This window comes from Musca domestica, unplaced genomic scaffold (assembly GCF_030504385.1).
Source record: "Musca domestica strain aabys unplaced genomic scaffold, Musca_domestica.polishedcontigs.V.1.1 2, whole genome shotgun sequence".
NCBI classification, from domain to species: domain Eukaryota; kingdom Metazoa; phylum Arthropoda; class Insecta; order Diptera; family Muscidae; genus Musca; species Musca domestica.
This window is the reverse complement of record NW_026712249.1, coordinates 16,467,547-16,491,954: the sequence shown is the minus strand read 5'-3', so window position 1 is coordinate 16,491,954 and position 24,408 is coordinate 16,467,547. Positions and strand designations below refer to the sequence as shown.

The window sequence follows — 24,408 nt, the reverse complement described above, 5'->3', positions numbered from 1 at the left end:
CGCATTACAACAACAATACAAAAAAAATGTAATTTATTTACAACCATTAGCCAAGTTTGACAAATTTCCTTACAAATCATAGGTTATGAGTTTTTCAAGTGGCATATTGTCAGTGCCGGGTAATGGTGGTCAGCAGAATTGTCCATTGTATTATTTTTTATGGCCTGTGGTCGGTGGCAATATGCGGTTTTTTGTTTCTATTAATGACCAGGCAATTATGCGGTAGTTTATGATATTCTTTTTGATTACGTCTTTAAATATTTTTTGCAAAAAAAAAATTAATAATTAATTTGAGTTTAAAATAGTACAAATATATGCGATTTTTTCGGATCTGCGATTTTATCGGACAATTTGAAATGATGCGTTTGAAATTGAGTGAGGATATAATACTTCTAATGCGCTATCGTAAGTAATTAAATATTAAATTTGAGTTTTCGATAGCAGGTATATACAAGATATATGACCAATAGAAGAAGAAATTAATGAGGTGTCGGGAAGCCCTTATTAGAAAATCTTAATAAGGGCTTATAAGAAATATAGGGGGAATTTTTCTACAGAAGACTTCTTGGAAGAGGACTTATTTTTATAGGAAATTTTTGGAAGGCCTTTTTTGTATATAAAACCTCTAGGAGGATTTCTTTCTCTATAAAGTTACTAGATATTTTATAGAGAAAGAAATCCTGCTAGTTGTATGCAAAAAAAGGCCTTCGAAAAATGTCCTATACAAATAAGTTCTCCTCCTCCAACAATAAGTCCTCCTCTCATAGAAGCGATCCGGAGGTCTTCTTTCCATAAAATACATCCAGACACCTTCTTTCTATAAAAAACGTCGTAGTGGACTTCTTAATAGTATTTTTCTACAGAAGTCTTTAAGGAGTTCTTGGTTCTAGAGAAGTCCCGAAACAAGTGTTCCTTTTACAGAAGATCTTTTGCGACTTTTTGTATTAAAAATGGGCTATATAGGTCCTTTTTTGCTAGGTTTGAATATATAATGGCCTATGAAAAAATTGCATAATATGTTTATACCATCCACCATAGTATGGAGGGATTTTAGACCCCACAAAGTATATTTATTCTTGATCAGCATAAAATTCTGTATCGATTTAGTGATGCCCGGCCGTCTGTCCGTCCGTCTGTGGAAATCACTCTAGCTTCCGAACGAAATGAAGTAGGAGGGTATTTTGATGATTTTAGCGACCTTATTCACCGGAATTGTTTCTAATTTGGCATTTGAAGTTCGTAATGGATACTACAGCCTAAGACAGAAAATTATCTGTGCAGGTCCACGTCTTCGTATAGCCCCCATATAACGGTACCTCCGATATTCGGTATTTTGATGATTTTAGCGACATTATTTAACGGAATTGTTTCAAATTTGGTATATGAGATCCGTAATGGATACTGCAGCCTATGACAGAAAATTGTCTGTGCAGGTCGCCGTCTTCGTATAGCCCCATATAACGGTACCTCCCGAAATTCGGTATTTTTATGATTTTAGCGTCATTATTCACCGGAATTTTTTCAAATTACGCATTTAGAGTTCGTAATGGGAAATTGTGCATGCAGGTACAGGTCTTCGTATAGGCCCCATATATCAATACCTCCCTATATTCGGTATTTTGACGGGTTTAGGTACAATACTCACCGAAATTGTTTAAGATGTCGTATTTGAAGTTCGTAATGGAAGCTACAGCCTGTGACAGAAAATTGCTGGTCCAGGTCTTCGCATAGCTCCGATATAACGGTACCTCCCTATATAACATATTTGGATGATTTTACATATATTATCGCCGTTTATTTCAAGTTTCGAATTTGAATATGGTAATGACTTATGACAAACAAGCCTATGTAGGTCCACGTCGTATAGACCCCAATATAACGGCTATATTCGGTATTTTTAAAATTTTAACAGAATTGTTTAAGGATTTTATTTTCTAAATTCTTTCCTAATGGTGGAGGGTATTTTTTGCCGCTATTTAACTTGTTTTTGCTTTCAATTGAGTTTGTGTCTTAAGTCTTTTGTTTTTGGTTTACCAAAAAGGTATTTCCTTTATTGATAACATTATTTAAATAAATATTTTCACAGCAATTGTGAGACTATAAAAAAACGCCTCCTGAACTAATGACGATCCATACAACATTCAATAGATTTACCCCGCTTGAACACCCTAAACATGTTCCAAAACAGAAACTTATTTAAATGGTTACCTCTCACATGCCCCCCTGAAAATCAAAAGAAAAAACTCCGAAGCGCAAAAATTCCTTCAGTAAATATTTATATTGACATATTTATGCACCAATTCCAGTTAATTATTTTTCTGCAGATTTTCATGACGTTGTTGTGGCGTTTGTTTGTTGTTGGACAAGTGAGCAAACAAACATTGAGAATTGACGATGTCAAGAATTTCGTGTTAATGTTGTGTGGGGTGGCAGCGTTGCTGTTTGTGGTGGTGCCGGGGGTAGCGGCTGTGCAAATTCTTTTGTCGGTGGGTTTTCAATGATTTCTAGAAAATGTTCTGCTTTGAAAAATCATTTCTTAAAAAAAAAAAAAAAAAAAAAAAAAAAAAAAAAAAAAAAAGAGGCACAAAAAACGCTTAGGCATTTTAACGATGTTGTTACAATATCATGCTGCTCAATTTCTTGTTGTTGTTTTTGCTGCCTTTTGTTAAAACCAGTGTGCCGGTGCTTGCATTGCATTTTCTGATAGTGTTTTTTGTTGTTGTTTTGTTTTATCTTAAAATTTATTATTATTACTTTGCCTATACGTATGTATGTATGCCTGAGTATCGTAAATGTTTTGAGTTTTCAGTGAACAACAGTTTTACTGTTGCTTGCATTGGGGGGGAGTTAAATAAAAGACGGACCCATGCACGCAGAGTAACTGAACATGTGTGAATTTTGCGGTTACGATTGCAAAATGCCGCCATGGCTCCAAAAACCACTATTACACCGAAGGAGCTGCCAGTTACCATCATCACCATCAACATTGTTTGGGTTGTTGTTGTTGTTGGTTTTGTTGCTAAAATGCAATTTATGGAAAATTTAAACACCTTTGAAGATATTATTTGCTGTTTAATGAAGGCTTTGGAGATAGCTAAGGTGGGAGGAGGAAAAAATGGAAAATAATTTTCAAAAAAAAAAAAAAAATGTATTCTAAAACATTTTTATTTTTTTGCTATTTTAGATTCTATTATTTTTTAGCTAAGGTTGGAGGAAGAAAAAATGAAAAATAATTAAAAAAAAACATTCTTTACAAATTTTTTGCTATTTTAGATTCTATTATTTTTTGGCTAAGGTTGGAGGAGAAAAAATGAAAAAATAAAAAAAAAACATTTTTACAAATTTTTTGCTATTTTAGATTCTATTATTTTTTAGCTAAGGTTGGAGGAGGAAAAAATGAAAAAAAAAAATAAATAAAAATAAAAAAAGTGTATTTTAAAACATTTTTACAAATTTTTGGCTATTTTAGATTCTATTGCTTTCTTTAATTATTTTATATTATATTCTAAAATTTGATGCTATTTCACAAGCTATATATATATATATATATATATATATATATATATATATATATATATATATATATATATATATATATATAAATTACGATTAGTGGTATGATGTCGGAAATAGCATCAAATTTTAGAATAAATTTAGATTTGTTCGAATTGATCACTTTTGGCACGAATTACGGCCTTCAAACGGCCAATGAAACCGTCTCACGTTGCCCGAATGCTGCTCTGCGGTATTTTGACCCATTTCCGGCGAAGCGCTTGCTTGAGGTGATCGACACTTTGGTAGTTTTTAGTGCCAACCTTAGTTTCCAAAATACTCCATACACAAAAGTCAAACGGATTGGTATCCCGAGATGTTGGTGGCCATGAAAATGCGCTGGAAATGAAGCGAGGAACTTCATTTTGTCCTGTTGGAATGTTCAAGGTCTGCGGCCAAAATCTTTGCGTGTCCAAGACTTTAATACACCCTCCAGAATATTTTCGCGATAATATTCGGCATTTATTCTGATGCCACGATCGGTTAATACGAGCGAAAAACGACCATCTGCTGTTATGGCGGCCCACATCATCACCATGGCCGGTGCTTGAGTTCTGGTGGCCAAACGAAGGTGCACATTCTCAGCTGACCTCTTTGGCAAGTATGCACGATTATTTTGTTTCTCTAAATCTGAGATGAGTCTGAGACCCCCTAGCTTTTCATAAGACAAATTATTGTTATTGAATATATCGGCCTTATAAAAGGTGTGAAGCGATATTGCCCATCTACGAGTTCTGTAGTCATTTGGCAGAGAAATAAAAATCTACAGTCTTCGCAACGCCTCATAAAAAAATCTTTTTGTGGATCCGGACATATATATGCGAAATGGTCTTTTTATACTTTTTTGTTTATTCTCATTGCTGTTTGTTATGCAAAAGTTTTGTAATTTTTCATCGCTTAATTAAATATTCAATTAATGTTGTATTAAATCATCTCTACAGGGGGAGGGTATGTACAAAAGTAACCACGTTACAAGAATTTGTAATTTTTTTTATTGCTATCTTTTGAATATGGCAATATTTTTTTTTACATTTTTCAATTGCGGTTTTTGATGTTGTTATTCTGATGTCATATGGCTGGAGATTGAAAAAAAAATGTAGTGGATATTTTTTTTAAATGAATTTTTGAGAATTATCTTCGGGAGATTTTAGGTTTCCAGGAAATATATTTTGACAAAATTCCAAAAATAGATGTGATGAAGATCCGCAATAAACCGGTGGTATTCTCAGTGAATATTTTTTGAAAATTAAGTTTTGAGATTTATCAGTGGGAACCTTAAGTTCTCAATAATTAGATTTTCAAAAAAAAAAAAAAAAAAAAAAAAAAAAAAAAAAAAAAATCCGAAACATTATGTGCTGAAGATCCTTAATAAATCAGTGATATTTAAAAAAAAAAAAATTTAAAAATTATCTATGGTGATCTAAGTTTCCCAAAAAAAAAAAAAAAAAAAAATATTGAAAAAAATTCCAAAAATAGAAGTGTTGAAGATTATTCATAAATCAGTGGACATTTTTGAAAATTAATTTTTGGGGATTTTTTCGGCGGACCTTAGGTTTCAAATTAAATCGATTTTAAAACAATCCCACAAATAGATGTCTTGAAGATCCTTCAAAAATTATTAATATTCTTCAGTGGCTTTTTTGTAAAAATTAACTTTTGAGAATTATCTTCTGGCATCCTAAGGTTCCCAAAAAATAGATTTTAAAAAAATCCCAAAAATAGATGTGATGAAGATCCATAATAAACCGGTGGTATTTTTCAAAGGATATTTTTGAAAATTTTGAGTTTTTCAAAAAATTCTAAGACATTATGTGCTGAAGGTCCTTCATAAATCAGTGATATTTATGAAAATTAATTTTCCAAAAAAAAAAAAAAAAAAAATATTTAAAAAAATTCCCAAAATAGATGTGTTGAAGATTCTTCATAAATCAGTGGTATTCTTCAAAATTAATTGTTGGGAATTTTTTCGGCGGACCTTAGGTTTCCAAATAAATCGACTTTAAAATAATCCCACAAATAGATGTCTTGAAGATCCTTCAAAAATTAGTAATATTCTTCAGTGGATATTTTTGAAAATTAATTTTTGGGAATTATCTCTGAGGCACCTCAAAATTCCCAAATAAAAATATTTAAAAAAAAAATCCCAAAAATAGATGTCATGAAGATCCTTCAGAAATCTGAGATATTATTCTGTGGCTATTTTTTAAAAATTAACTTTTGAGAATTATCTTCTGGCATCCTAAGGTTCCCAAAAAATAGATTTTGAAAAAATCCCAAAAATAGATTTGATGAAGATCCATAATAAACCGGTGATATTTTTCAAAGGATATTTCTGAAAATTTTGAGATTTTCAAAAAATTCTAAGACATTATGTGCTGAAAGTCCTTCATAAATCAGTGATATTTTTTAAAATTAATTTTTGAGAATTATCTCTGGGGATCTCAGGTTCCCAAAACAAAAAAAAAATATTTAAAAAAAATCCAAAAATAGGTGTGTTGAAGATTCTTCATAAATCAGTGGTATTCTTCAGTGGACATTTTTGAAAATTAATTTTTGGGAATTTTTTCGGTGGACCGTAGGTTTCCAAATAAATCGATTTTAAAATAATCCCACAAATAGATGTCTTGAAGATCCTTCAAAAATTAGTAATATTCTTCAGTGGATATTTTGGAAAATTAATTTTTGGGAATTATCTCTGAGGCATCTCAAAATTTCCAAACAAAAATATTTAAAAAAAAATTCCAAAAATAGATGTCATGAAGATTCTTCAAAAATTAGTAATATTCTTCAGTGGATATTTTTGAAAATTAATTTTTGGGAATTATCTCTGAGACACCTCAAAATTCCCAAATAAAAAAATTTAAAAAAATCCCAAAAATGGATGTGTTGAAGCTCCTTCAGAAATCTGAGATATTATTCTGTGGCAATTTTTTAAAAATTAACTTTTGAGAATTATCTTCTGGCAACTTTAGGTTAGCAAAAAAATAGTTTTTGAAAAAATCCCAAAAGAGATATTATTCAGTGGCTATTTTTTAAAAATTAACTTTTGAGAATTATCTTCGGGCAACCTTAGGTTCTCAATAAATAGATTTTGAAAAAATCCCACAAATAGATTTCTGGAAGATCATCAATTTTTCCAAAAAAATATTTTCCAAAAAATTCCAAAATTTATGAAGATCTTTCATAAATGAGTGATATTTTTTTAAAATTAATTTTTGAGAATTAATTCTGGAAATCTTAGGTTCCCAAAAAAAAAAAAAAATATTAAAAAATTCCAAAAATAGATGTGTTGAAGATTCTTCATAAATCAGTGGTATTCTTCAGTGAACATTTTTGAAAATTAATTTTCATGAATTTTTTCGGTGGACCGTAGGTTTCCAAATAAATCGATTTTAAAATAATCCCACAAATAGATGTCTTGAAGATTCTTCAAAAATTAGTAATATTCTTCAGTGGCTATTTTTTATTTTAAAAATTAATTTTTGGGAATTATCTCTGAGGCACCTCAAAATTCCCAAATAAAAATATTTAAAAAAAAATCCCAAAAATAGATGTGTTGATGTTGATTGAAATCTGAGATATTACTCTGTGGCTATTTTTTAAAAATTAACTTTTGAGAATTATCTATGGGGAACAATAGGCTCGCAACAAATAGATTTTGAAAAAATCCCAAAAATAGATGTCTTGAAGATCCTTCAAAAATTAGTAATATTCTTCAGTGGCTATTTTTTAAAAATTAATTTTTGAGAACCATAGGTTCCCAATAAATAGATTTTGAAAAAATCTCACAAATAGATGTGTTGAAGCTCCTTCATAAATCAGACGTTTCCTTCAGTGGCGAGTAGTACTCTCCTCTCTCCAATTTATGTAGAACTTATTTGTTTGCGAAATTCATTTTCCGTTTCAAATTTAAATTTCCCAATTTTCCCCATTGGATATATTTTCCCACGGAGTAGTCTCATAATCCATTTAAAATTTATAACTAATTAAGTTTTTGTTATTGTTGTTATTCGAGTATGTTTAACATTTATTTCCGTTCCTTTGAGACATTGTTTTTAATTTTTTTTTTCTATTCTGGAAATTCTTCAAGAGACTGGTCTCCGTCATCTGGTGTTATTTTCACAACTTCATAAATTACCCACAGCCCTGCCATGTGGAGAGTGGAGTAGAACCCCATCACACCTGACAGCTTACGATTTTATGAGTTGTCGTGGTTTATTATTGTTGTTGTTTTATGACTTTATGAACCCCTCCACTACCCCTACTTGGCTTATTATGATTAATTGTGTGGGAATAATTTGCCATAAACGCCAGCAAGAAAGTGACACACTAAGAACTTTAAGGGGAGAGGGAAAGAGAGAGAGAGATCCAGAGAGTTGGAGTTGTTGAAAAAAGTTATTTTTGAAAAGGGAAAATAAAAACAACAAATTCTGCCTAATTTAAATTTATCTAGCAGAACATTTGTGCCAACAACAACGAGAAATTCAATTTGTTGTTTTTTATGCCCTCCACCATTCCATGGAGGGTATGTTAGCTTTGTCATTCCGTTTGTAACTCCTCGAAATATCCATGATAGATTGTACAAAAGAAATATATATTCTGGATTAGCGTAAAATTCTCAGACGATAGCAATGGCCGTCTGTCGGTCCGTCTGTCTGTCCGCCTGTCTGTTGTAATCACGCAAACTTTCGAACGTAATGAGATAGAAGGCTAAAATTTTCACACATGTTCATTTTGCCAGTAGACAGGTTCAGATCGTAAATGGGCCATGTCGGTCCACGTTTTCCTATATAGCCCCCATATAACGTTACCTCCCGATATTCGGCATTTTGATGATTTTAGCGACATTATTCACCGGAATTGTTTCATATTTGGTATTTGAAGTTCGAAATGGATACTACAGCCTAAGACCGAAAACTATCTGTGCAGATCCACGTCTTCGTATAGACCCCATATACGGCACCTTCCGATATTCGGCATTTCAATGATTGTAGCGACATTATTCGCCGGAATTGTTTTAAAATTCGTATTCGAAGTTTGTAATGGGTACTACAGTCTATGCATAAAAATGTCGAATGCAGGTCTACGTCTTCGTATAGGCCCCATATACGGTACCTTCCGATATTCGGTATTTTAATGATTTAAAACGCCTCATTCACACGAATTGTTTATAATTTCGTTTTCGAAGTTTATAATAGGTACCACAGCCTATGACTAAAATTTTCGTATGCAGGTCCACGTCTTCGTATAGCCCCCCATTTTACTTACCTCCTTTTATTCGGTATTTTGATGTTTTTCGCGACATTCTTCAGCCGAATTGTTTCAAATTTCGTATTCGAAGTTTGTAACGGATACTGCAGCCTATGCGTAAAAATTACCTCGACAGGCCCACGTCTTTGTATAGCTCCCATGTAACAGTACCTCCCGATATTCGGTATTTTAATGATTTTAACGGCATTATTCACCGGAATTGTTTTAAATTTTGTTTTCGAAGTTTGTAATTGGTACTACAGCCTTTGCCTAAAAATTGCCTATGCAGATCCATGCCTTCGTATAGCCAGTCCCCTTTATTCGGTACCCCCTGATATTCGGCATTTTGATGATATAAACGACATCATACACCCGATTTTTTTCAATTTTCGTATTCGAAGTTTGTAATGGGTACTACAACCTATGCCTAAAAATTCCGTATGCAGGGTGGCGTCTTCGTATAGCCTCCTTATAAAGCCTTATAACGGTATTTCGGAATTTGTTGAAATTTTTTAAGTTCCTTCCAAATGATCGAAGATATTAAAAGTTCGGCCCGACCGAACTTACTTATTTTCCCTATTTGTACCCTACACCACAAGGTGTTCAGGGTATTATGTTTTTGTGCATTTGTTTGTAATAGGGAAAAGGAAACGAGATAGACCCATAGTTCCTTTTGATGATCTGCGTAGAATCACATGCTGAGTCGATTTATGAAAGTCCATCCGTCTATCCGTGTGTCTGCCCGTCCGTCAGTCTGTCCATGTACTTTTGAAAACAAAGTACTGGTCGCATTTATTGCCCGATCCATATAAAATTTTGCACAGGTCATTTGTTTGACCCAAGGGCGAACCCTATTGAAATTGGTGATAATCGTTCAACATTTAGATATAGCTCCCATATATATCCGATTTGCCTAATATTGTGCACCAAACGTGTAATATTAGCCCAAATGAGATGGAATTTGGCACTTACGACCGAATTAAGCCTAGAAACAAGTATCTCAAATTTGGTGAAAATCAGTTCAGATATAGCTGTAGCTCCCATATATATTTTTAACCCGATTTCATATTTTTGCCCGCCGCAGCCGTTATATGCATTTTGTAACAACGATATTTGGGAAAATCTATCAAATACAGCACAGCAATACCTTTCCCAAAATTTTACCGAGATCGGTTGAGATTTGGACATATAGCTCCCATATATATCTTCAACCGATTTTGGGTTAATAATTAATATCATTCCAAATGACCTGAATTTTGGCACATCCCACCGAATTCTGTCTAGAAGCATGTATATCAAATTCGGAGAGAATCGGTTCAGTTATAGCTATAGCTCCCCTATATATATTGTTCATCCGATTTGATATTTTTGTCCTCCACAGCCGTAATATGCACTCTGTAACAACGATATTTGGAAAAATCTATCAAATACAGCACAGCAATACCTTTCTCAAAATTTTATCGGGATCGGTTCAGATTTGGATATAGCTTCCATATATAACTTCGTCCGATTTGCCTTTTATTGTGCACCAAACCTGTAATATTAGCCCGAATGGGATGAATTTTCGCACTTACGACCAAATTGAGCCTAGAAACAAGTATGACAAATTTGATGAAAATCGGTTGAGGTATAGCCATAGCTCCCCTTATATATTATTCATCCGATTTGATATTTTTGTCCTCCGCAGCCGTAATATGCACTCTGTAACAATGATATTTGGGGAAATCTATCAGATACAGCTTAGAAATACTTTTCCCAAGTTTTATCGAGATCGGTTCAGATTTGGATATAGCTCCCATATAAATTTTCGTCCGATTTGCCATTTATTGTGCACCAAATGTGTAATATTAGCCCAAATGGGATGAAATTTTGCACTTACGACCGAATTAAGCCTAGAAACAAGTATCTCAAATTTGGTGAAAATCGGTTCAGATGTAGCTATAGCTCCCCTATATATTATTCATCCGATTTGATATTTTTGTCCTTCGCAGCCGTAATATGCACTCTGTAGCAATGATATTTGGGGAAATCTATCAAATCTACAACACATCAATACCTTTCCCAAAACTATATCGAGATCGGTTCAAATTCTGATATAGCTCTCATACATATATCTTCGTCCGATTTGCCATTTATTGTGCACCAAACTTGTAATATTAGCCCGAATGGGATGAAATTTCGCACTTACGACCAAATTGAGCCTAGAAACAAGTATGACAAATTTGATGAAAATCGGTTGAGGTATAGCCATAGCTCCCCTTATATATTATTCATCCGATTTGATATTTTTGTCCTCCGCAGCTGTAAAATGCCCTCAATAACAACGATATTTGTGAAAATCTATCAGACACAGCTTAGAAATACTTTTCCCAAATTTTATCGAGATCGGTTCAGATTCGAATATAGCTCCCATATATATCTCCTTCCGATCTACCAAACGTGTAATATAAGCCCAAATGGGATGGAATTTGGCACTAACGTCCAAATTGAGCCTAGAAACAAATATGTCAAATTTGGTGAAAATCGGTTGAGGTATAGCCATAGCTAACCTATATATTGTTCATCCGATTTGATATTTTTGTCCTCTGCAGCCGTAATATGCACTCAATAACAACGATATTTGGGAAAATCTATCAAATATAGCTCAGAAATACCTTCGCTAATTTTTTTCGAGATCGGTTCAGATTTGGATGTAGCTCCCATACATATATCTTCGTCCGATTTGCTTTTAATTGTGCACCAAATGTGCAATATTAGCCCAAATCGGATGAAATTTGGCACTTACGACCAAATTGAGCCTGGAAATAAGTATGCCAAATTTGATCGGGATCGGTTGAGTTATAGCCATAGCTCCCCTATATATTATTTATCCGATTTGATATGTTTGTCCTCCGCAGCTTTAAAATGCCCTCAGTAACAATGATATTTGTGGAAATCTATCAAATATAGCTCAGAAAAACCTTCGCCAATTTTTTTAGATTTGGATATAGCTCCCATACATATGTCTTCGTCCGATTTGCCTTTTATTGTGCCTCAAACGTGTAATATTAGCCCGAATGCGATGGAATTTGGCACTTACGACCAAATAGAGCCTAGAAAGAAGTATGCCAAATTTCATCGAAATCGGTTAAGATATAGCTATAGCTCCCCTATATATTCTTCATCCGATCTGTTATATGAAGCCCTACTAAATATGCAAAGGGTTGTAGGGTATCATAAAATCGGCCCCACCCGACTTTTAGACTTTCTTTACTTTTTTTTATGAAGTTGTTAAAAGTCCAACTCCCACGCAAGGAAACAACATTGCTTTAGGTTATGGTTTTGCGGACTGGGTTAAACAAACACTTAATGGCCCTTAACGTACCAATTTTTTCCAAAATTTTTTTTCTCTCTGTGTTTGTTGTTGTTGCCCTTGCTGTTCACTTGCCTTTAAGCATTTGTTGGGTAATGACTTTCGAAAAATTATTATTATTTTTTTATATTTTTGATTTTTATCTAGAAGTCATAGCCATAGAAAAAAACGTACGAAGACGAGGATGGTTTCAATTTCATTTTTGTTTGGTTCAACTTCTCTGTTTTCAATTTGTTGTTATTGTTGTTGTTGTTGTGGGCCATAAAGTGAAAGTGATACTCTCATATCTCGTCACAGAAAGTCAGTAAGACAATCAGACAAATCACATTGTGACGACCGGTTAAGTTTTGGCTTCACTCAGGTGTTATAGAGAAATGAAGAGAGACGGACATACATACATACATATGGGAATAATTAGATTTCTATGTAAGTATGTATGTATGTATGTATGTATGTATGTATGTCTGTATGCATGTGCTGGTGTGTAAAGTGTAAGCTTAATTATTTTGTAGATAGTTTTGCTACAACATTTTCTATTTGTTTACTTCATAGAGTTTGCTTTTCGTTGACAGACCATAACAAATGTTCGTTCGTACGTCCACCATTCCCTCCAACCTTCCCTCCCCTCATGTATGACGTCTTAGACAACGCCGTCTATGATGATGATATTTAAATTGTTTTTCAAGCTTCTGGTATTTTGTTATACCTTAAATTACATATGCTCTATGAGTAACGGAGGTAAAAATTGAAAGTGCTTTTTGTCTAACTTCCCTACATGCCTTTGACTAATTACGGCAAAAAAAGATGTAGTTAGTTATGCTTATTACAATTATAATATTTTTTACCATAATTTAACACAAGGGGGTTTTTTGGGGGGGAGGGGAGGTGGAGAAATACGAAAATAATTTGTATAACATGTTTTGCAAACAAATTTGTTAAATGAAAGTGCATGTCAAATGGGCAAACTGTTATTAAATTACTTTCTTTGTTGCTGCTGCCGCTGCTGCTGCTGGGTTGTAAAGAGAAACTATGAAATTCTTTGGGTTGCTCGCAAAACACGTGTTTGTTGCTTAAGTCTTTTGTTAGGCCAAAGGAAGATTGCTAATAAAAGGTAAGTAACATATCTTATTTTCATATCTTATGTGGAAAATAGCAAATAGATTGAACCTAAATAAAAACAAGCGAAAAGCAGCTAAGTTCGGCTGGGCGGAACTTTTCATACCCTCAACCATCTTAAAGGGAAAATTTCAAAGAAAAATCGTAGAAAAATACCTCTCAAATGAAAACTCCAAATAAGGGGGCTATGCGAACGTGTGTTCCTTCATAAGTAATTTTTTGGCATAGGCTGTAGTACCCATTAAGATTTTCAAATACGAAATTTGAAACAATTCCGGCGAAAAATACCGAATAAAGGTAGATATAGTTATGTGGGGCCTTTACGAAGTCGTGGACCTGCATACGAAATTGTTAGGCAGAGGCTGAATTACAAATTACGAACTTCAACTACGAAATTTGAAACGATTCCGGAGAATAATGTAACTAAAATCATTAAAATATCGAATATCGGGAGGTACCTTTACATGGGGTTATACGAAGACGTGTTCCTTCTGTAGTACCCATAACAGAATTCAATTATGAATTTTGAAACAATTCGGTTCCGGAGAATAATGTAACTAAAATCATTAAAATACCGAATATTGGGAGGTATTGTTGTAGAGGGGCTAAAGAAGACGTGGACCTGCATACGAAATTTTTAGGCATAGGCTGTAGTGCCGAGTACAAACTTCAAATAGGAAATTTCAAACAATTCGGGTGAATAATACCGCTAAAATCATCAGAATACCGAAATATTAGAGGTACCGTATATGGGGGCTATAGGAAGACCTGCACAGTCAATTTTCTGTCTTAGGCTGTAGTACATATTACGATCTCAATTACGAAATTTGAAACAATTTCGGTAAATAATGTCGCTAAAATCATCAAAATACCGAATATCGGTAGGTATTGTTATATGGAGGCTATACGAAGACCTGCATGAACAATTTTCTCTCATAGACTGTAGTTCCCATTACAAATGTCAAATACGAAATCATCAAAATACCGAATATTATATAAATGTTGCAACGTGCCAGGTTCGAACTATATTCGTTACTTCCTTCATTTCATATGAGATATGTGATCATTTTTTAGAAAATCTTAAAATGTGCGTGGGCGGTACAAGATATAGCCGACCGAATTGTTCCATTTTCATACTTCATCTTATTCAGATAAAAATATTGGTATGGTCAAAATTACAAGAAATCGAGATTGGATATAAATCCAATTTCATGCGAAATAATTCCATATTCATCTCAGGTTTCTGGTTGAGACAAATAGGGCGAGGTACCAGAAGGAGTTCGCAGTTCATCTTCACAACAGATTTTGTGGTAGCAAAAATATTTGGACATGTGAAATTTGAAGGGAGTTGGATGCTTATTTCGCTTTCTTTGAAGGTTTTGTTTTTTTTAAATCATGAACCCTATAGTCATATTCTATGGCCACCACTGTAATAATTCTATGTCTCATTATCCCCGTTCTTTAAATATAATTAACTTCTTTGATTTCATTATAAAAATATCTCTATTCTAATTGATGCTCTCTTTTGAACTTACACTTACATTCTCTTTCCCTCTCTCTTACTCTCTCAAAAATATTCTCCTGCTCTTAAATTTATTTAATTTTTATTCTCTTTTTATTTCTTATTGTCAAATAAATATCTTTATAACATGAAGTTTTAGAATTAAGATAGTGAGTTCTGATTTGAAGCTCAGTATCAAACCTCGTTTTTAATATTACCGGTCAATTATTAAGTCTTTGACAGGAGTGAATTTAATAAATATAATAAAAATAATCTCTTTAATAATAATATTACAAAATATGTGTTTGATTTAAAATCATAAACATAACTCTATGTTGGGGAGATACCAGAAGAATTGGTCCGATCTCTAACATCTTTACAACAGATCTTTTGTTGATGGAAATATTGAGATGCACCAAGTCTGAAAGGAATTGGATGTTAATTTCGCATTTTATGACTTTCATAGATATTCAAAATTTTGGAGCATTTGTGGGGGAGGTACCAGAAGGAGTGGATATGGATGTAGTTTCGAAATTATACCAATATTTGTACGAAAAGTACTAAGTGGTACTATATTGGCTATTGGGTGAAGGGGTAAACCTGGAATCCTCAAATTTGATATTGAATTCTACTTTTGTATCTCTGATTGAGATGTGGATGTAGTTGATACTGAGGTCTTTGTTGACATCTGACATTGAGATATGGAGGTGGGTTTGAAAATGTGTACTATAAGTGTACGAAAAGTGCTTCATAGTACTAAATTTGGTATTGAGTGAAGGAATGGAGCTGAAATCCTGAAATTCGATATGGATATGTCTGTATGGATATGTCTGGAGTTGAGGTATGGAGATGGTTTCGGAAATTTCTACTACAATTGCACGAAAAGTAAAAAAAACTAAATTTGGTATTGGGTGAAGAGATAGGGCTGGGACCCCGAAATTTGATATTGAGGTCTCTGTCAAATCTGGCGAATGGATATATGCGAGCTTAATCTAAATTTGGACCGGTTGCTACCAATATCACAATACATACCAATGTCAAATGTTATAATCCGAAATATTTTATTTTTAAACTTACATACACATTTCATGGAGATATAACAATTTTAGTTTGTATTTTGTCCTTTAAAGATAATTTGTAATAATTTACCTGAAAATAAAAAAGAGAGAAAGAAATATTAAATAAGGGTAAAACTAAAGGGGGAATCTGACATAATATTAAAGGTCATAACTATTTAAGATGAGACAGCTCTTGTGGTAATGATCCAATATAATTTTAAATCAAGACAATTTCGTACTAAATATTTGTATTTGTATTTTTTCAAATTAACTTATTTTTGCTCAAACGAGAATTTCTATAATTTATCATACAACATTATTTTTATAAACCTTAAATTTTTTTGAATAATTGTCATCTTCATTTCAAATAGACTTCAAATAAAAGCTCTTTGCAACATTGTTGCCTCGCCATCCGGTTGCATTAGCCTCTTTTCTCCAAAAAACCGCACCACCCATCCGTTGGAAAATAAAAACATAAATGCAAACAGTGCATGACAGACTGTCAGGCAGGCAGGCAGGTGGGCCGGCAGAATATTGACAATCAGCAGCACCTTTTTTTCCAAAGAAGAATCAAAAGAAAAAGAAACCACCTAACAAATTCTATTGTGTGTGACAAGACAATTGGTTGCTGTTGCAAAGAATACAAACAAAGACAATAGCAACAAAAAATTAAACAATAGAAGTGGGTGGTTTGTGCTTTAATTGAATGTATGGAAGTAATTTCGTTTTTTTGCGAAAGATAACACTGGGCAACACAAAAAAAATTATAAAGAAAATCCAGAAGATTATGAAAGTGGAGCTAAAAAAAGGAAGACAGGTGTAGTAGCGTTTTTAAAGTTTACATCAAAAAGTAATCAAAAAAGAGGGGCCAAGATCCCCCTTCTCCTACCCCACTTTTGAAAATTTTCGGTTTTAGATTCCTCGCAATCTGTGCATTTTATGTACATAGGGTCTTCGGCAATATTGCAGATAAAAATATGAGAATTTACTTGATTGAAAAATATAACTATCAAAAAATGGGGTCTTTTTGGTCCATTTTTCAAAATATGGTTAAAACTTCCTTTAAACGTGGTCGAAGTAAGTAAAAATCTTCTAGAAAATTATTTGTCATAAAATTTTACTATTAGTCCTAGAAGACGACTAAAGTCTACATCTTACCTAAATGCCAGGAATTCAAATGTATTAAAAACACATTTAGGGCTAAAGCCGCACTTTTTGTGAGTTTGTGCATGAAAGCTTCATTTTAGAAGGATGACGTCAAAGACAAAGATATTCTTCATCAAATTGCACTATAAGCCACTAAAGAAAATAAATCTCTATTTCCATTGTATCCAAACGGTTGGTACAAGTGCCATCGTTAAATTTGGTGGAAATCCATTTGGAATTGGATATAACTCCGACATATAAGTTTTCTCAGATTCCAAACGTTTACCGGTTGCGGGTAGCTCTACTAAATACGCATAGTGAAGTATGGTATCACATAGTTGATCCCGCACGACTTTTAACCTTTCTTTATTCATTTTTATTAGTATTTGTGAAGGGGCTCTTGTTGCGAATTTTTTGGGAACATTCAAATTTATTTAAGGTCACATACCAATAATTTTGAATTTGTATACCCTCAGCTATATGGCTAAAGAGGGTATATATCATTTGATACGACCAAAACGAGCTTCATCGACATAACGGTTTTAGACCCCAGGTGTCTTTGGCCCGAATCCGTTTCAGTAAATTTGGAGTCGACCTAGCGATGTCCGTCCGTCCGTCTGTCTGATGCGCACCATAACTCTTGAAGGAAGTATCCGATTTGGTCCAAACTTGGTACATAGCAATACTATTGTCAAACTTAGATAGAGTTCGGAGATGGGCAATGTCGGTCCACTCCTTCTGGTTCCTCCCCCACAAAATATTTTCAAAGAAAATAATTTACTGCAGGAAAAAAGAAAGGATAATTCGACTTTGCTCCAATCCTAATATTTGCGTCAGCTCTAGGTCAGGTGCGAAAATTGACAATATCGGTCCACCCCATCAAAATATCTCCCCCACAAAGCGTCAAAATTTTGAATAATTATAAAATGTGATATAAGTGCCCGATTGTCTTCAAATTACGTAAATTACAATATTTTCATTAGCCCAAGGTCTGGTGTAAAGATGGAATATATCGGTCTAGTTGGTACAAGATCTGTATATATATGGTAGAGATCGGAACATTCCTTTTGGTACCTCACCCACAAAGGGTCAACGTGATGAATAACCAAAACGACCATAAAATCCAAAATAAGTATCCTGTTCTCTTGAAATTACACACAACACAATATTTTTTTTAACCCAAGGTCTGGTTTAAAAATGGGATATATCGGTCCACGCATTCTGGTACCTCCCCCACCAAGGTTCAAAATGTTGAATCTTATAAAACGCAAAATTAACATCCGATTCCATTCAGACTTGGTTCCTCTCAATATTTCCATAAAAAACAAGATCTGCTATAAAGATGGTACAGATCGGACCATTTCTTGTGTTATATCCCCCACATAGCGTTCAAGATTTTTGAAAAACAACCCGATCGAAGAAAACGAAATAAGCGTCTAACTCTCTTCAAATTTCACAAATACAAAGATTTTTGCTAAAACAAGATCTGTTGCGGAGACGATATATATATATCCTTGTGGTACCTCACCCACAATACTATTATCTGTCAAAACTTTAAAAACAGTGAGCGATTTTTCTAAAAATTATCACATATCTCACATAAAGTGAATGAAGTACCCAATATAGACGAAACCTGACACGTTACAATATTTATATCATATTTATTTAAATCCGATACGATATAGACAATATTGGTCCATTGCTTCGGAACCTATTTTATAGAGGGTCAACAATTTGAATAATCATAGCAGAAGTCAAAATACATTTAAATAATCCAACATTGGCTGAAGGTATACATCTGTCGGACGGATACTTTCTAAGTTGTTTTTTTTTTTTTAATTTTAATAATTTTTTAGGGATTTAAAAAATTTAAATTTTTTAAAATATGCGTATATTTATTAAAATATTTTCGGAATTTTTTAAAATATATTTTTAGGTGGCATTAAACAATTCTGAATTTTTAGAAATATTTTTGGACAGATCAAACAGTTCATGGATTTTATTTTAATTTCTTAAAGGATACTAAAAAAATATTGGACGTTTGAAAATTTTTTAGAACAGTGTTGACTTGTTTTTTTCGGGATACCATAGTATTTTGTTGTTGCAAAATGGTCAGGCTTAACTCCTTTATTGTTGTTAAAAAAAAAACGTTTGTTTATTAGTGGAGAACGATAGTAATGGTTACCAGGGGGGTAAGGCAGGGAATAACTTGGTTTCGGAAAGAGCAACCAAACCTCATCAGTTCTCTTATTTTTTGTCTGGGATATTCTTCCCAGGAGAATATTTGCAAAGGGTTAACACCCCTGAGATACTTTGAAATAGTTTTGTAGAGGCTCCTTCACTTTTAATTTTTTTCTGCTGGTCACCTAATTCCCCCTCCCCCCTATAGTTCACAAAATCGCGCAATGCACTTGAGATTTTCTTGTAATTTATAACAGTTACTATTAATTACACGTTTCCAAGAACGGCTATGGCATTTAAAATTCCATTGCAGTACAATGGAGCGCGAACAAAATAGAACAGTCTGAAATACTTTTCATTGGCCAATATATAGTTCTGGATTGCAACCCCGACCACATGAAGAAGAGGAGGAAGAAGAAGAAGTAGGAGAGTAGAAAAAATGGTCAATATTTACAAGAATCAAGTCGACAACTGGCCACAACGTCAACACCGCCACCACCATCACCAATTGTTAACAACATCATCATTGGCTGGGGCTCTCCTCTACCCCCCCTCCCCCCTTTCATTGCTGTTTTAGTATTTGTTTTATCATTTCATTCTTTATTCTTTTTTTTCGCTGTTGCTGTTGTTGTTGTCCGCTCAAACTTTGCTACTTTCACAACAACCTCATCATTATGAGTTTTGCAAAAGAAAAACGTGTTGTTGTTGTTGCTGTTTTCTTGGCCACCAAATGCTTGTTGACTGGCTGTCCGGACATTTGTCTTGGCCGTACGAAAAAAAAATCTTTCAAGCGGTTTGTTACCATTAACAAAACCGTTATGAAATTATTGATTGTATAATCTGCTGAGCTCCAGAGACCAGCTGAAGATGAAACTAAGAAACTAAGCGGCTCGGGCCAACATTCTTAGATGACGATGATGACGGGGATGGTGATGATGCCAATGATGATGCTGTAGTTCTCTCTTTGTTGTCTATTTGCCGACTGCCCCACAATGAAGGCCTAATATGTGAACATAATATTTAGCCCCGGTAGTGACCATTGTTACCAGTCAAGCATTTAAGTTTTACATCCATGGATAACAGGAGAATTCAATGCAGGTCCAGCTGTGTAACGAAATGCTTTCAAAGAAGGAACATTGTTTTGTAAATTATCCATATGTCAAGTGTGTGGTCAAAATAGAATTTATGATTAACAATTAAGCACGTGGTTATCAACATTGAGCGGATGATTAAAGCTCATATTCATAAGAATGGAAGAAATTGGTTGTTTGCACTTTGTCGGAATGTAATAAATAATCGTTATATGTGAAAGAGGCTGTTTATGAAATATTAACAAATAATCGCAATTTTTTAATGGAAATTTGTAATAAAAGAAAATAATTTATTTACTCAGCGGTGAGAGATTGCCTCGAAATACAAAAGACTTAAGACACAAGCACTACATGGAATAAAAATTGCATGAGAAGTTGGTGAAGGAATTAAGTTTTGGCAAATAAATATGATCCAAAGTAAAAAATGTGAAACAAGGATCAGCCATTAGGCCTCTGCAAAAATATACTAAAAAAATTAATAATTATTAGTATATAAAAACAAATGTATTGAAAAAATAGGATTTATTGGTCTAAAAATGAGGTGCTTTTCTCAAAACTTTTTGAAAATTCAGCAATTTCTGGACAAAAAGTCCCTCAAATTTATTTAAACGATAAAATTACTGGCCATAAGAACACGAAAAAAATTGTGAAAAATAGCACGACTTCAGACCAAAAATTATAATTTTTTTTAAATTATATTTTTTTTTTTTTAAATTGTAAATTTCTCAAATGAAATATATTTTTTATAGATCCCTCAAAATAAGAAAAAATGAAAAAGAAATCCAAAAATATTGGTACGTTGGTCGGAAGTGTCCGCTAATAAATTTGTTTGAACTTTTTGTAAATTCAGCAACTTCTGGACATAAAGTCCCTCAAAAATTATCAAAAAAAAAAATCAAATTACTAGTCTTAAGAACCCCAAGAAAATTGTGAAAAATAGCACGACTTCAGACCAATAAATTTAAATTTTTTTTAAATTATAATTTTTTTTTTAAAAAAATTGTAAATTTCTCGTATGAAATATATTTTTTATAGATCCCTCGAAATAAGAAAAAATGAAAAAAATCCAAAAATATTGGTACGTAGGTCGGAAGAGCCCGCAAATAAATTTGTTTCAAAATTAACCAAATATTTCTTGGGCAAAATTTCCAAACATTATTTTCATAATTAAAAATTTGTCACCACCATATCTAAATCTTAGGAACCAACACTGACCTTAATATCAAATTTTAGGATTTAAGCTCGATACATACACTCAACGGTAAAATTAGTACCATTTAGTACTTTTCGAAAAATTATAGTACGCATTTTCAAATTCACCACCTTCTCTCAAAACTACATACCTTCAGTGGCCTTCCTATAAAATCCTAAGACCCAGTCCCAAATTTCTTATCATACTTTTCGTACATTTGATTTCAACCGTGATTTCAACAGACAGTGACCTCGATGCCACATTTTAGAATTCCATCTCTATTCCAATATTCAACGGCATATTTTTGTGGCATTTTGCAAGTTTCATTCATTCCTGGTACTTCTTCTCTCAACTACCATATCAAATTTGAGGATTCCAGCGCTATCTCTTTAGCCAATACCAAATTTAGTAAGTTTCATAATTTTTAGTACACATTTGCGAAACTAACTTCATGGCATAATACAAGATACCGAAATCAAATTTCAGAATTCCAACTTTATCCTTTTATACAATTCCAAATTTAGTACTATTTAGTACTTTTCGTACAATTAAAGTACACATTTCCAAAACCAACTCCATATCTCAATTTCAGCTGCCAACGGAAACTTCAATATCAAACTTGACGATTCCATTCCTATCTCTTCACTCAATTCCAAATTTAGTACCATTTAGTACTGTTCGTACATATGTAGGACGCATTCCCAAACCACCGTCAAATCTCATACACAGATACATTCAGCAATATAAATATCAAATTTCAGAATTTCATCTCTTTACCCTCACCCAAAAACCAAATTTAGTACTTTTCGAACTATTATTGTACACATTTCCGAAACCATTTCTATGTGTCTAGGCTACACATGAACACATGACCCTAATACAAAATTTCAGATATCAAGCAATATCGGTTCACTCAATACTAAATTGTACCAACTATAGTACTAATTAGTACTTTTCGTGCACCAGTAGTACACATTTCCCGAAGCACCCCTTTATCACAAATCTAATACCAACAGGGACTTCAAAACAAAATTTCGTTTACCCTAAACTAAACTTTTCTAAATTTAGTACAATTTAGTACAGCTCGGACCATTTAGTAGACATTTCCAAAACCATTACCTTTAAAAATCCGAACTTTTAATACCCCCACCTTAGGGTAATGGAAACATTAGAACCAATTATGACCCACTAATACCAAATTTTAGACATATTCGTGGGAAAATGTGGCAAAAATCATCAAAATACCGAATATCGGGAGGTACCGCTATATAGGGCTATACAAGAACGAGGACCTATATATACAATGTTTCGCCAATGAAGCTAGAACTCATTATGATCAACAAATAACAATTTTTAGACAAATCCATGAAAAAATGTGGCGAAAATCAACAAAATACCGAATATCGTGAGATACCGTTATATGGGGGCTATACCAAAGCGTGGACCGATATATCTCATTTTCAATACCAACCAACCTAGAAAAAATAAAAATTATTCTGCTAAATTTTGACGCTCTATGTCAAATAATGTGGCCTGTAGACAGACGGACAGACAGACAGTCGGACATCGTTAAATCGGCTCAGAATTTTATGCTGATTATGAATATATATACATTATGGGGTCTACGACGAATATTTAGGGATGTTACAAACAGAATGACAAAGTTAATATATCCTCCTTTCCAAGGTGGAGGGTATAAAAAGGTAAGAATTTAGGTTCCTTTAAAAAAACATTTAAAAACATTCGTGAGAATAGCTCACTATTTTTTTAACAATCCAGAATTCTGACGCTTCAAAATATCCAAGATTAAAGGTGCTTGAAAAATATATTTTTTTTAAAAATACTCGACCGGGATCCACAGATCAACATTTTTTTTATCAAATCAGCAAATAGAGAGTCCTTAAAAAAATTTTTCTAAAAAATCCAAAAGTATAAGTTCTTAAAAATATTGAAAAAAAAAAATTAAAAGTCCAGTATTCCACTGGTATAGGTCCCTCAAAAAATATTTAGAACAAAAAAAGTCTCAGATATATTTTCTGAAACAACCATGAATTTTTTTAATTTTAAGTTCACGACCGTTGATGACCAGAAAATATTTCCTAAAAATCCACAACAATTGATCCTTTAAAAATAAGTTCTGGTATTGATGCTTTTAATTTTGCGAAAACTTCAGACTTTCTCCTCTTGAAATATATGAATGTCCTATGGAATGTATCATTAATACAGGACATAAAGTACTTTGATCCATACACTGAATTAACGTTCGTCGTACCACATATATCCGAATGAATCACTTCATGCAATTCTTTTGATCTTCTCTCCGATTGTTTGGAAATTGATGTATTTTTTTAATTGTAATGCCTCTTGAAAAATATTACAAAAAAATCCACCATAATTTGTCTCCCAGAAAATATTTTAAAAAATCAAGAATTATTATTTTTTTAAAAATTTTACAGCAAAATTCCAAAATATTAAAAAATATTTTTTTTTAAATCCACGATTTATTTTTGTAAAGACATATGGATTAAAAACTTATTTATTTGGAAGTTACAGATTTTGATTTTCATTGGCATTTAGTTTTTTTCTATTTCAGCCAGGTTTTTCCAAAAAATATATTTTTTTATTTGTAAATTATTTCAATTTCACCCAAGTATCAACTGCTTAGGTGTTGTTGTTCAATTTTTTTTTAATTTAGTATTTTGACCATGTTCTACGCGATTGCTTCTCATGTTGCAGTAGATGTTGTTGTAGTTATTTTTATTGTATTTACTAAATGTAAAGTTTTATTTTATTATTACAATGACCCACATTTGTGCCTAGAAAGAGAGAGAGAGAGAGAGAGAGAGAGAGAGCGAGAGAGGGACAGTTGTTGTCACACACATTTATGGAGTATCAAACGCATTTTGGTGAGGTTTATGTTTTGGGGCTACCAAAAATGTCAAACGGTGAGTTTATTTTTAGGCTGGTGA

General features: G+C 33.1%; 1 protein-coding gene across 4 annotated transcripts in view; it reads right to left on the bottom strand.

The window, feature by feature from the left end:
* LOC101893869 (uncharacterized) overlaps positions 1–24,408 on the bottom strand; it is a 121,601-nt gene that overhangs the window by 42,494 nt on the left and 54,699 nt on the right. The window lies entirely within an intron of this gene.